A 12,256-nucleotide genomic window follows, 5' to 3' on the forward strand; every position below is an offset into this window, starting at 1 on the left:
TTTTTTTCTTTGTATTTTCGTATAGTAAAACATTTGAAGAATTTTCTGTGAAATTTTCAAGCCTATTGGAACGAAACTCTGGAAGTTATGGACCTTTATCTAAGGCTATCTCATTCTACGAAGAAGCAAGAGCTCGGCGCACAGGCCCAAGATTTTTACTTCGAGTGATTTCAAAACTTGACAAAACATTCTTTAAATGTGTCATTATAACAAATTACAAAAGAAAAAATATGATTTTTCGAAAATATTAGACCATATGGGCTCCCTTGAGTAGTAAATTGTTTCCATTAATTTTATAGACAAAAAACTTTGAATGCGTTTTTCTCGAAAGTAGGTTTTGAAAGTCCGTGTCCATCGCCATTCAAAAACTACTGCACCCAAAGAAAACAACAATATTTTTTCGTCAAATTTGCTTAGAAGATGTGAAAAAAAAACTATGCAAAAACTGATAGACTATGAAACCTATGATTAAATACTTCTAGATTGTAAATTTCCTTAGTTATCTGTCGAACTAATTTACTTAGTTTCAGAAGCACAAGACAAAACTATCAAAACATTTGAAATCGGTTTGCTTCCATACCGCGTCTATAACAGTTTACTAAACAAACCGCTTAAAACCAGGACGATAGAAACAAAAAGCAACACACAGAAAGCTCCATCTCCGAACTAAACGGGGGCTCGTAAATCGAGTTAGTTTGTAAACATTGTTTATGTTATTTGGAATTTACTTTGCAAAAAAAAAATGCGTTACTTGGAAATTACTTCGCAAAAATAGTTTGATGTAGTGTAGTTTGGAGTCGTTTCGTAATCCAAGATGGCGATTCCGGTTTATTGATTTTCTGTCAAAACCTCTACAATATCAGTATTTTCGGAACGTATTTGATGAGTAGATGCCAGAAAACGATGTTTGTTATATAATCCAAGATGGCAATTTCGAAAATTTTATATTCCTTACTTACCGTCATCCTGAAACCGTCATCCTGGATTTCGAAACGAACTAAAACATCGTTTTCTTGCATCTATTCATCAAATCCGTTCCGAACATATCCACATTGTGAAGACTGTCTCAGAAAGTATGGACGCACTTTGATTTCGCTGTAAATAATTCACAAGTGTATTCCAATTTTATTCGATATACTGATAATATTAGACTACAACAACAGAATATTATTCTCAACATTTGCTACTTAGCCATTGTAGACTAGCTGGCGCACCTTCTTGCGAGCGTTCCTCATTAAATTCCGTACATACTTCTTGGCGACAAGTTTTGACACTTTTTTTCAATCTTTTTCGAACTGTTGAATGGTTTCGGCTGCCAAGACATGTTTCCTAAAATGTGCCTTCGTTAATGTCCAAAATTCCTCAATTGGTCGAAGTTGTGGACAATTTGGTGGATTCATGTCTCTTGGGACGAAAGTGACATTTTCGGTAGTATACCATTCTACCGTTGATTTCGAGTAGTGGCAAGAAGCAAGATCTGGCCAGAAGACAACAGGATCCTTGTGGCTTCGAATCATGGGTAGAAGTCGTTTTTGTAACCATTCCTTGATGTATATTTCGCTGTTCATTGAAGCAGTGGTGATGAAGGGTTTCGAAATCTTACCGCAACCTCAAATTGCTTGCCAGACCATAGCTTTCGTACCAAATTTTTCGACTTCAATCGATGTCTCGGACTGGTTTAACACTTCCCCTTCTCGCACCGTATAATATTGTGGTCTCGGAAAGGATTTGTAATCGAGTTTCACGTAGGTTTCGTCGTCCATGATTATGCAGTTCAAATTTCCAGCAAGAATCGTATTGTACAGCTTTCGAACCCTCGGCCTGATCGATGCTTCTAGTTTCGGAATACGTTTTGGTTGTTTCTGCTTCTTATAGGTTCGAAGATTCAAACGTTTAGCACGAAGAACATTTGACTTCGAAGTGCCCACTTTTTAGGCCACATCCCGAACTGAAACCTTCTTCTTTTGCTCGAACGCCTTCAGTATACGTTTATCCAACTGAGGTTTAGCAGGACCTTTTTTTCGACCCGTTTTCGGTTTATCCTCAAAGGTGGTATCTTCACCGAACTTCCTGATTCCATTTCGCACGGCTTTTTCACTTATTCCTTCCATTTTTGCTATCTTTCTCAGTGACAGTCCGGGTTCTGTGCACCATTTGTACGCAATTTTTCGACGTTGTTCTGCTGAAAGTCCACAAACTAATGCCAACGAATAAACAACTGCACAAGTAGTTAGAGAAGAGTGTAAACAACAGGACGTAGCTTTAAAAATTGACAGATTCTGAACCATAGCGAAATGGCAGCGGTTTTTGGTTGCGTCCATACGTTCTGGCACAGTCTTTAAGGGTTTCAAAAAACAAAAACATAAAAACTGGATGTCGCCAATTGAGTCTCCCTTCGAATAACTTTTTCTGGCACTTATATTGTAAGGGGTTTCAACGAGTATCTATCAACCGGAAATCACTATCTTGGATTTCTGTATCACGCCTAACAGCGTTTTCCGGTATCTATTCATCAAACCCGTTCTAAAAATATCCATATTGTAGTGGTTTCCATGGAATATCAATAAGCCGGAAATCGTTTTATTTGGGATTCGGCTCGTAAAAAAAGATTGCGTAATTTGGGATTTAGTTCGTAAAAAGGGTTACATTAAAGAAGAAAACGTAAAAAAAAGTATATGTTAAGTAAACGAAAGTGTGGGTGTACAAGGTGTGAAGCAATGAACAGAAGGGATTTAAAACAGCTAAATAAGACGAATAGCGTAATCTACATTCAGTTCAATAAGAAGTGCAAAACAATTGCGTTTGCTAAACACAACAACTTGCATTGCGTGGAACTTGAAAACATCAAGTACAACATACCAGTATATATGGAAGACCAAGCCATAGATGTGCGTGTTCATGGCCTTCCCTCAGTCACTCCTGACGAATTCATTCGAACAACCATGTGACAGTACGGAGACTATGTTTCCATCGAGAAAGAAAAAACGGAAAAAAAAGTTTTCACCGGTATTCTTAATGACGTACGCTTGCTACGATTGTTTGAAGACGGCTACACCTTCTTATGTGACTTTCGGTCAGGACACACGAAATCCATGTAAAGCAGTTGTCTCCTACGACGATCAAAACTTGTCAGAAAGCTGTTCACTACGGTGAGCCCTGCGAAAAATTGGACCAGAAGTCATCTACACTTAAGGACCACGGTGCTTTCTCTACATCGGTCATCAATAACGATGATTCCACCAACAACGGTGACACCGAATTATTGAACGTAGACGTGAATAGTGGATCAGTGACCTCCCTGCCACTCTTCCTAATTCATTAGATAAATACGAAAGCGTATTTCCCACGGAGAAAAGAATGAAAAAAACTTAATTATTTTAAACTTTGCGATCGGCCATGGCAATTTTGATAAGCACGTTTTCACCCGGTGAATTTTGATAAGCACATTTTCACATGAATGTTTCGTACTCTCATAAAACGGGGTTTCCACCCTAATTAAAAAGACTAACTCTTTTGTCCGGTATATCTTTATCTTGGCCAAGCTTGCAATAAACTTCTTCTATTATCCGTTACAACATATCAGACGAATTACGCGCCAACGCGATCAAATGTTGGCAGCACCCTCTTAAATTTCAATAAAACTTAAAACTGGATGAGTAAACTTTGTCACAAAAAGCCACTTTACATACTTTGGTTTTCCAGAATTGATCTGAACTTTCTTTTCAAAAGAAGCCAACTTTTTTTTACTATATTTTTCAAATGGTTATAGTCAAAATCTAACAAACCCTACAAAAATGAATTGTACTAGTAGGGGACGGGTGTAGCGTGATGGGATAGTCGATGCCTTTCACGCAGCCCGCCTGGGTTCGATTCCCAACCCCGCACATAGGGTCAGAAAGATTTTCTGGTCCGAAGAGGCGAATGACCTAAGATGTTAAAGCCTCTATAATTGAAACAAAAAAAAAAAAATTGTACTAGTGATTTTAACAAAATCATTAATATTTTCGAATCAAAATACTGAATAAATTCCAATCACGTTCTACATTAATAAAACAGTAAATTTTGAAGCTTTTCAATCGATTTACAACAAAAGTTTATTGGGTTCTTGAATGATTATGGCTGTAAGTTAAAAAAAAAAGATAAGATAAAAAGTTTTCAGCAGGCATTACATTATTAAAAGTGCCCATCTTGCAATATATTGACGGTACAAATATCAGACATCAAATGACTCTTATCAGCCATTTTTGAGAATTTTTGTTCAGGCCGCACTGTGTGCAATACACTGAGCTTCGAAAAGAGCCCGTTCTTCGCAACGATCTATCAGGAGTGTAAATTTCCTAACACATCGTTAAAATCCTAAGTGTTACTTCTGATGAGTCGCAAGTTACCAATCAAACCTGAAATTTCACCCAATTCCGTTTTCGCGTGGCCTAACACGCTTCCGAAGTTGGCTCATGTTCGTACGTATTTTTTGTTCGCAGTCAGCATGAGCGGAATCCAAGGGCAGGATTGTTTTTCACCTTCAAATTCTTGTCCAAAATATGGAGGGAGTGCTCAATTCATTCGCCATTGTTTGTTTCACAAGAAAACCAAAACAGTCTCGACAGTAAAAAAAATCGAAGACAGTTGCTGTAATTTGACACAACTGTCTAAATATCAGGTGTGAAAGTTAATCTGTACTATTGCGTTATTTAACATCACGTTCCAAAAAACCGTTGCTTTTTGGTTAATAGACTTGCAGTTAAGTGTCATATACATTTAGTGAAGTGAACATGTCTTGCCATGTGAAGAGCATTTGCGGAAAGTGTTGATTCATTACTTTGTTTCGCAATCAAGTGCTGCTAAATTCAATCGAATTCTTGTTGACGCTTACGGGAAACATACTCAATCAGTCGCGACTTGTGAACGTTGGTTCAAAAGATTTAAATGTGGAAGACAAAAAACGCACAGGCCAACTAAAACAAAATTGAGGATGCCGAATTGCAAGAATTGTTGAACAAAGACAACAAACAAGTCAAACGTTAGTCTCCAAACCATTTCGTTTATCCGTCATGAGACAGATTCGGAAGGTGGAAAAAGGGGATTTTCATGAGCTGAATGATAGACAACAGAAAAAAATGAAAAACTTCGAGGGAAGTTTTGCTTTTTCAGCTGAACTGGATCGTAACGGCAGATGAGTATCCCTAGCACAGAAAATCATGGTCAACCATTGACATCAACTGCCAAACTTATTCGCTTCGGAAAACAAACGGTGCTGTAGTAGTAAAAAATACTACTCGCTACCAAAAAGAAGTTATGAAATTGAATCAAGCTTTGCTCGAATAACGACTGGAATGTTCCACAATACATAAGAATGTTCTGCGCTTACTGCACGGAACGACCGAAATCAGCATTTTCGCGAAAAAATTAGTTGATTTGCTGATTTTAGTTAGTTATTTTTTGAGACAACTAAAAAAATCTTACTTTTGCTGATTTAGATTTTTTATTCTCATTCCCTTAATAATAATAAAATATTTGTTGAAATGACTATTTTTTTTAGTTGAATTCACAAATTAAACGTACTGTCATTTCTTAGCTAAGGCACACTTCATATCCAGTCAACTAATTTTTTAGTTGAATTAAAGAAATATAATGTTGTTTTCAACCAATATGAATGGTTGAATTGGCTTCTGCAATCTGCAGCTATATGGCGCCCTGTCACCGAAACGGTAACACCTTAATGACTACTAGCCACTAGATGGCACACTACTGCCGAAAAAAATTCAGACGCGGTTGTCTTTTCTATATTGGCAGGTATAAATACGATGTTGTGTTGGAGAAAAAGACATAAACGAAACGTAAACATCTTTTTAATTTTTTTTCTTCTAAATCACTGTTTTCTTCATTCTCACTATAAACTTTGAGCACTCGGAAAACAAAAACCGAATACAAATAGTACACCTGACGGCGCAGCTCGGAAGGTTTGAAGATACAAAAAAACTTCTTCACAATTAGAGTGAAACATTCGAAATTCACTTCACTGTTCCGCGTAAAAACATTATTACGCACAATCGCTTCAAGTGCGCACAAATTCTGAATAAATACACTTTCCACTAACAGTTTACGTCATTTTTACATATCGGTTTAGAAAATTATATAGGGATATATCGTAACACATGCGAAAAACATCTAAACAATTTGCGAGCAGTTTCAACAAGACTGTCCCTTTTAGCTTTTTAATGGATTGTTTTGCTTTGACACTGCTGTCCTTCAGTAATGACGGTGATAGATAAATAGTATCAAAGTTTCTGATTTTAATAACGAAATTAGTTGTCAATAAGAAGTTCGTGTTGGATTGAATATTGCTGGTTTGTGTCCAGAATATTCGCCAACTAAACACATTCTCTAAAAATAAGAGTTTTTTTCAGCACAGTAAACTCTAAATTTCAACTAATTTTATAGTTATTTTGGAAATTTTGTTGTTAAAATCAACTAATTCAAAAACAGTAATACGAATTAGGCGCAGAGCTAATTTCGGTCGTTCCGTGTGTGAAAGCGTTAACAACCTGATTTCTATACTCAGATGGGAACTTTTACTCCACCCGACATAGTCTGCCGATTTGGTCCTTTCTAACTATCACAACACATGCTTCAAAACAGGAACAGTTGCTTTATCGTAGTATTCGTGAAAAATCCCGTAGCTTTAGGAGTGAAATGGTTTGAAAAGTATGTGGTTTCGTTTCACACATATCCTTCCCTCTCTTACTCCACTGGGTACGTGACTAAAGATTGTCCCATCACCAAAAATCTCCTTTGAAAATTAATGGAATCCGTGGCAACATGCGACTGTCGAGAGAAAAAAAACCTTTTGTCGTACCCCGAACAATGTAAAACTCGTTCCAATAGCAACATTCTTCCACGAATTGCTGATCCTGTCTGCACCCAAAAAGGTATGACACTCCAAGCTTATCAGAGATCGAGCAAATTTTCCTCCCGAAAAAAAAACCATTTCCACTCGTTGCAATCTCAAAAAATTTATCCATTTATTCCCGTGTGATTCTGTCTCCCCTTTTTGCTCATCTTTCCACTATTGGCGACTAGGATTCGCGATAACCCGCTTCATCGCGGGTTGTATGTTCGGGACTGTGCTGAGTGAGACAGCAGTGGAACGCGAGGAATACGTACACAGACAGGTCTTGTCGTCCGAAATTCATACGGCACCACGTCCAATATTCATACGGTGCGATGAACGCGAAAAAATGCTCACTGATCTGTGAACCTGCGAGTGAGACGAGATGCGAGATCTTTTCCATGCACCCCTCCCCGTTCTGCTTTTCCTTTTCCACCGGTGAAAGCGCAAGCGAGTTGTGCCCGCGATGCTATCCACCTACGCGCGCTCTTTGGCAAACTTTAACGCGAGATATGCCTTTTATCGAGCTGCTTGCTCGGTGGATCCGACAAGGAATAACTTTATTCTGCCGCCGCCGTACCGCGCCCAACCCAACCAACCACCGCGAAAAGGTCCACGATCGAACCGGTAGATTGATGATTCTCGGAACGAACTGGCAAAAATTTCTTTTTTCTTCTCATCCTGTCGCACTCGCTCTATCCTTCTCTTCCTTCTGAAATAATCATTTACCAAGGGTTCTGGCTGTTTGCGTGCGCGTCCCACCGTCTGTGCACATCCCCCGGAAGCGAAAAACCAAAATTGCGCGGTCGGTGAAAATCGATCCCAATTTGATGAAATCAAAACCACCGCAGAGAGCATATTAAATCTGATATCGATCTGTGCCGTTAGTTTGGATGGATTGCGGGAGCTTGGCCGGGAAAACATTATGGAAATTGTTGCGGGAGTTTGTTATTGGAAGGGAATGCGGAATGCGAAGCTGCAGTCTGTAGTGTGTGTGTGTGTTTTGGTGCCAACCCTGTGAGTTATTCTAAGGAAAACGGCAGCTGGCTGGTTGTGCGTGAAAACATTCGCTGATGTTGTTTACAAGGCTCTGCTGTGTAGTCACATTTGCATCTTAGCCGCAGGATGTAATACCTATTTTTCGGTGTTCGGTTTTACCCAATACTCGTACTTCATAAGAGTAGAAAATAATTGGTGAAATCCCACACGGAAACATTGCATGTTTAGATTAAACTTCATCCTGCAGCGCGAAATCTAGGTAACAATTATGCTAAATAACAATTATGAAATATTACCAGCAACGTACTGAGCATATCCTTTGTGTGACCTAAGAGTTTCTTTTATCTGAATATCACTCTTCCTTATAGCTATTTTGCATATCGGGTTGGAATGTTAGAGTTAACGAAGGACTACTTCATTAATCACCTTAATCGTGTCAAACGTGGTCGGGCTTTGCACACGTACAGCTCGGCCTATTGAGAACAGGTTTTCATCTATCGCTATTCCTAATGCATGAAAATATTCATTTTCTTTACATTTAGCATTCGTCTCACCTGTGCTTTAAGCAGCTCAAATTGAAATGCCATTGCCACCTTGCAGTTCAATTTAAGCCGACAAGCAAAGAAAAAGAAAAGCAATATGTACTTTTTTCATAAACTGGTTATTTACGGAAATATTTCTAAGTACCAATTCAAATAGACGATACTAAGTATAAGGTTGTGTGGAAAAAAATCATTACTTTTCAAGTAAACTTGAAGACTTTTTACTACATGTTTCTCCGATCTGGGTCATATATGTATGTTTTAGTTTTATAATTAGTTGCCACTTGAAGAGTAGCTTTCAAATGCCTCGCTCATAGAAGTTTTGGTTCTTATCCACGAAAAACTCTGGTTTCACAAATTCACGCCTTTACGAACGAAGCACACAAACGTTCATCCCTTCTCGAGATGCACATTTCTTATTAGTACGAAAGTTTTTGCTATGAATGAAAAAGATGGTGTTCACTTGGATCGAACTACATGGTGGATGGTGCCAAAACTTTTCAATCATGCTTCCGGCGTTTCGTGACGAGTCGTTATTTAGCAATTTCATGGGACGATCTCTCAGAATTTCGTAATTTTTAGTAGAATTGTTCTCCATTGAACAATTTTGGACCCATATATTTTTTTTTTAAATTGGGATGAGGGTTACCTTTTCTATGTTAGGGTGTATCAAAAATACCGTTTCTTCTGTTTTCTCTAAAAAATCGGTTATGTTCCCTAGCACAAAATTTGGCTAGCCCCTGAATGATTAAAAAGACAGTTTTGCCTTACTCTATAGAAAGGTATTAGAAAGGTTTGAAAGCTACTATCGGACCATTGATTTAGTTCGAAGACCAAATGGCTGTGACTTTTGGTTCCGGAGATATAATGGTATAAGTGACGTAACGTAACCGACAAAACACGTTGTTTTTAACTGCTTTAATGTATATAAGGGTGCCAATATTTTCGGATCACCTCTAATTTCGTAAAGCGCTATTGTCTAGAAGTTAAAGCATCTCGAAAAAAAGTCCTCATGCAAAATTTGTGCTAAACCGGACATGGGTAAGGCGTGCTGCCCAGCGGTTAAAATTTGAAAATTTTCGATCTTATTGTTTTCATTATTATATTTATTGTTATTATTATTAATTTGTCATCAATAATAATAACATGTATTATTTTTATAGATGTGGATATTATTATTGTTATTAGAAGAGAAGTATACTACTTCCTGCAGTATTGCGAAGATAGAAGAGCATAACTGACACTCTACATTAACTGTTATTTTATATATTGTTTTATATTATATTATATTATATTGTATGACATTGTATCATATTATATTAAATTGAAATATATTATGTTATATTGTATCATTTTGTAATCTATTATATCATTTTATGTTATATTAATTTCATTACACTATGTTTCATTGTATTTATCAATATAAAACATTTTGCACGGGGCGTAAAGGGGAGGCAGCATCAAGGCATCGGACGAATTGATGACTGGACGAAGGATTGTGGATAGCCAGCCCAAGTCACTTGAAGGAAACTTGTTTCCTTCTGAAGGTTTGAAATGAGTCTGACGCGCCCTTCTCAAACAAACCATCAGGCCGGTTCAAGCATGTATAGCGAAATGCTTCATCCATGCACTGGATATTATGGTTGGAAGAGCATCTCCTAAGCAAGTCCTTGAACTGATGGTGGCTTCACTTCACATCACATCACATCACAACTGATTTCTACAAACTTAGGGTCGTCAAATGGTGAGATAACTAAGTCATCACAATTGGTCAGTAGAACGGCGTCGACTTGGTGCTATCGCCTTCTGCGTTAGTAGCAGAATGAGAGGGTGCGAAATTTCTTATGGCATGTAAATTAAAGTGCAATGTTTATCGTAGTATATTGCAACATATAATTCTGTTGTTTATTACATTATTTATTATACATTGAATTGAATTATACCACAATATATTTTATACAATAATAATAATAATAATAATTATTATTATTATTAAAAGAAAAATATTATATTTCCTGCAGTACTGCGACGAAAGATGAGCAAAACTTACACTGCGACATTAACTGTTATATTGTATCATAGCATATTATTTCATATATTATCATCTTATATTAATTTATGATATGTTATATTATATTATTATAGTACTATATCATATTATTATAGTACTATATCATATTGTATTATAGTATGTTATATTATAATATATTTTAATGTATTATATTATATTATATTGTATTACGCTCAATTATATCGACAACGGGGATGGGCAGGAAGTGCATCAGAGTATCTTACAAGTGAATAACTAGATGATGGAGTGGATTGCCAACCTGAATCACGTGGGTGAAGCTTTGTGTTTCTCCCTGAAGGTCTGGAGTAAGTAAGACGCACCCTTCTAACAAACAAACCATCAGGCGGGTTTAAGCTGGTATAGCAAAAATCTTTATTATATAGCACAGCGAAGCTTGAAGTTCCAATGTATTTTTATTTTTTCAAATAAATTTAAATTCATTGATATTCTTCAAACCGTTTCGTTTTTTATTTCTTAGCGTGTACGAAATAGAACAAAGCACACATCGTTCGTGTTGTGTTTTCCTTTTCCACTTTGCATGTATCGGTGCTGTATTGTCATTCTATATGGCGGTTTAAAAACTTTGTCACTCATCGCCCTGTAACTGAGTTCTACTTTTGGAGTATTCCTTCACTACTTTCGGTGCTTCAGGAACAGGACAAGGAAGAACCAGTAGTGCCGAATTCAGAAAGATATATGCCCACAAACTAATAAGTTCTGCAAACTAGAAAAATTTATCAGTCAATTCTATGGAATTTGCATGTTTTTGACCATCGTTTGTGAAAAATCGGCAATCATAAAATTGAAAATTGTCACTTATCACGCTTTAGTTCCGCAACCTCTTTCATCTGAATCGGAGTTTTTGAAAATCGGTTAAGTCGTTTCCGAGAAAGTTTAGCGCATATTATATCCTAAATTTTTACATATTATCCTGTTACTCCGGAACCGTAAGTCGGATCCTAATGAAATTTAGTAGCTAGCTATGGAATTACTATACCTTTCATTTGAATCTGAGTTTGTGAAAAGCGGTTTAGCTATCTCCGAGAAAAGTGAGTGCATATTTTTGTTACGTACACACGGACACATGTACACAGGGACACACACATATTTGCTCAGTTTGTCGAGCTGAGTCGAGTGGTATATGACACTAGGCCCTCCGGGCCTTGGTTAAAAAGTCGGTTTTCACGGTGATTGCATAGCCTTTCGACTTTCGACTTTCCATATGAAAAAGGCAAAAATTAAAGTTCTGGTAGCTGAAAGTAGGAGAAGAGAAACTCCTACAATTGGGGCCTTTTACGACATGGAAGCAGGAACCCAGTGGATCTGTTCTTCCCTTATTCTTATTTTATTACTTTCTACCCGGCGGATTCCACACGGCATCTCGGTTGGTCCTGTTCGGAGTACGACAATAGGCACTATCAATCTCGTAATGGACTCCAGCTCCTATTCTCTGGAGAAAGGCAAAAAATGAGCAACTAATCCAAAACAACCGTAACATTTTTACAAATAATTTACCTATTTGCGCTATCATTTACATTATCAATCGCTAAGTTCATATACGCCTCTGTAAATTTCTACTACTATTTTTGAACCATTTTCTTCTAGCTATACTTTTGCACTTTTATGCGGGGTTTATGTGATTTTTTACGCGGATTTCCGAAGTTACGTTTTTTTACGCGGATTTCCGAAGTTACGTGAATTTCCAAAGGTACGCGATTTTTCATGTGAATTTTCAAAGTTATGCGGTTTTCTTGT

General features: G+C 37.2%; 1 protein-coding gene across 2 annotated transcripts in view; it reads right to left on the reverse strand.

The window, feature by feature from the left end:
- LOC131434462 (protein O-mannosyl-transferase Tmtc3-like) overlaps nt 1–12,256 on the reverse strand; it is a 696,449-nt gene that overhangs the window by 580,823 nt on the left and 103,370 nt on the right. The window lies entirely within an intron of this gene.

Source organism: Malaya genurostris, chromosome 3, assembly GCF_030247185.1.
Source record: "Malaya genurostris strain Urasoe2022 chromosome 3, Malgen_1.1, whole genome shotgun sequence".
Lineage (NCBI taxonomy): Eukaryota > Metazoa > Arthropoda > Insecta > Diptera > Culicidae > Malaya > Malaya genurostris.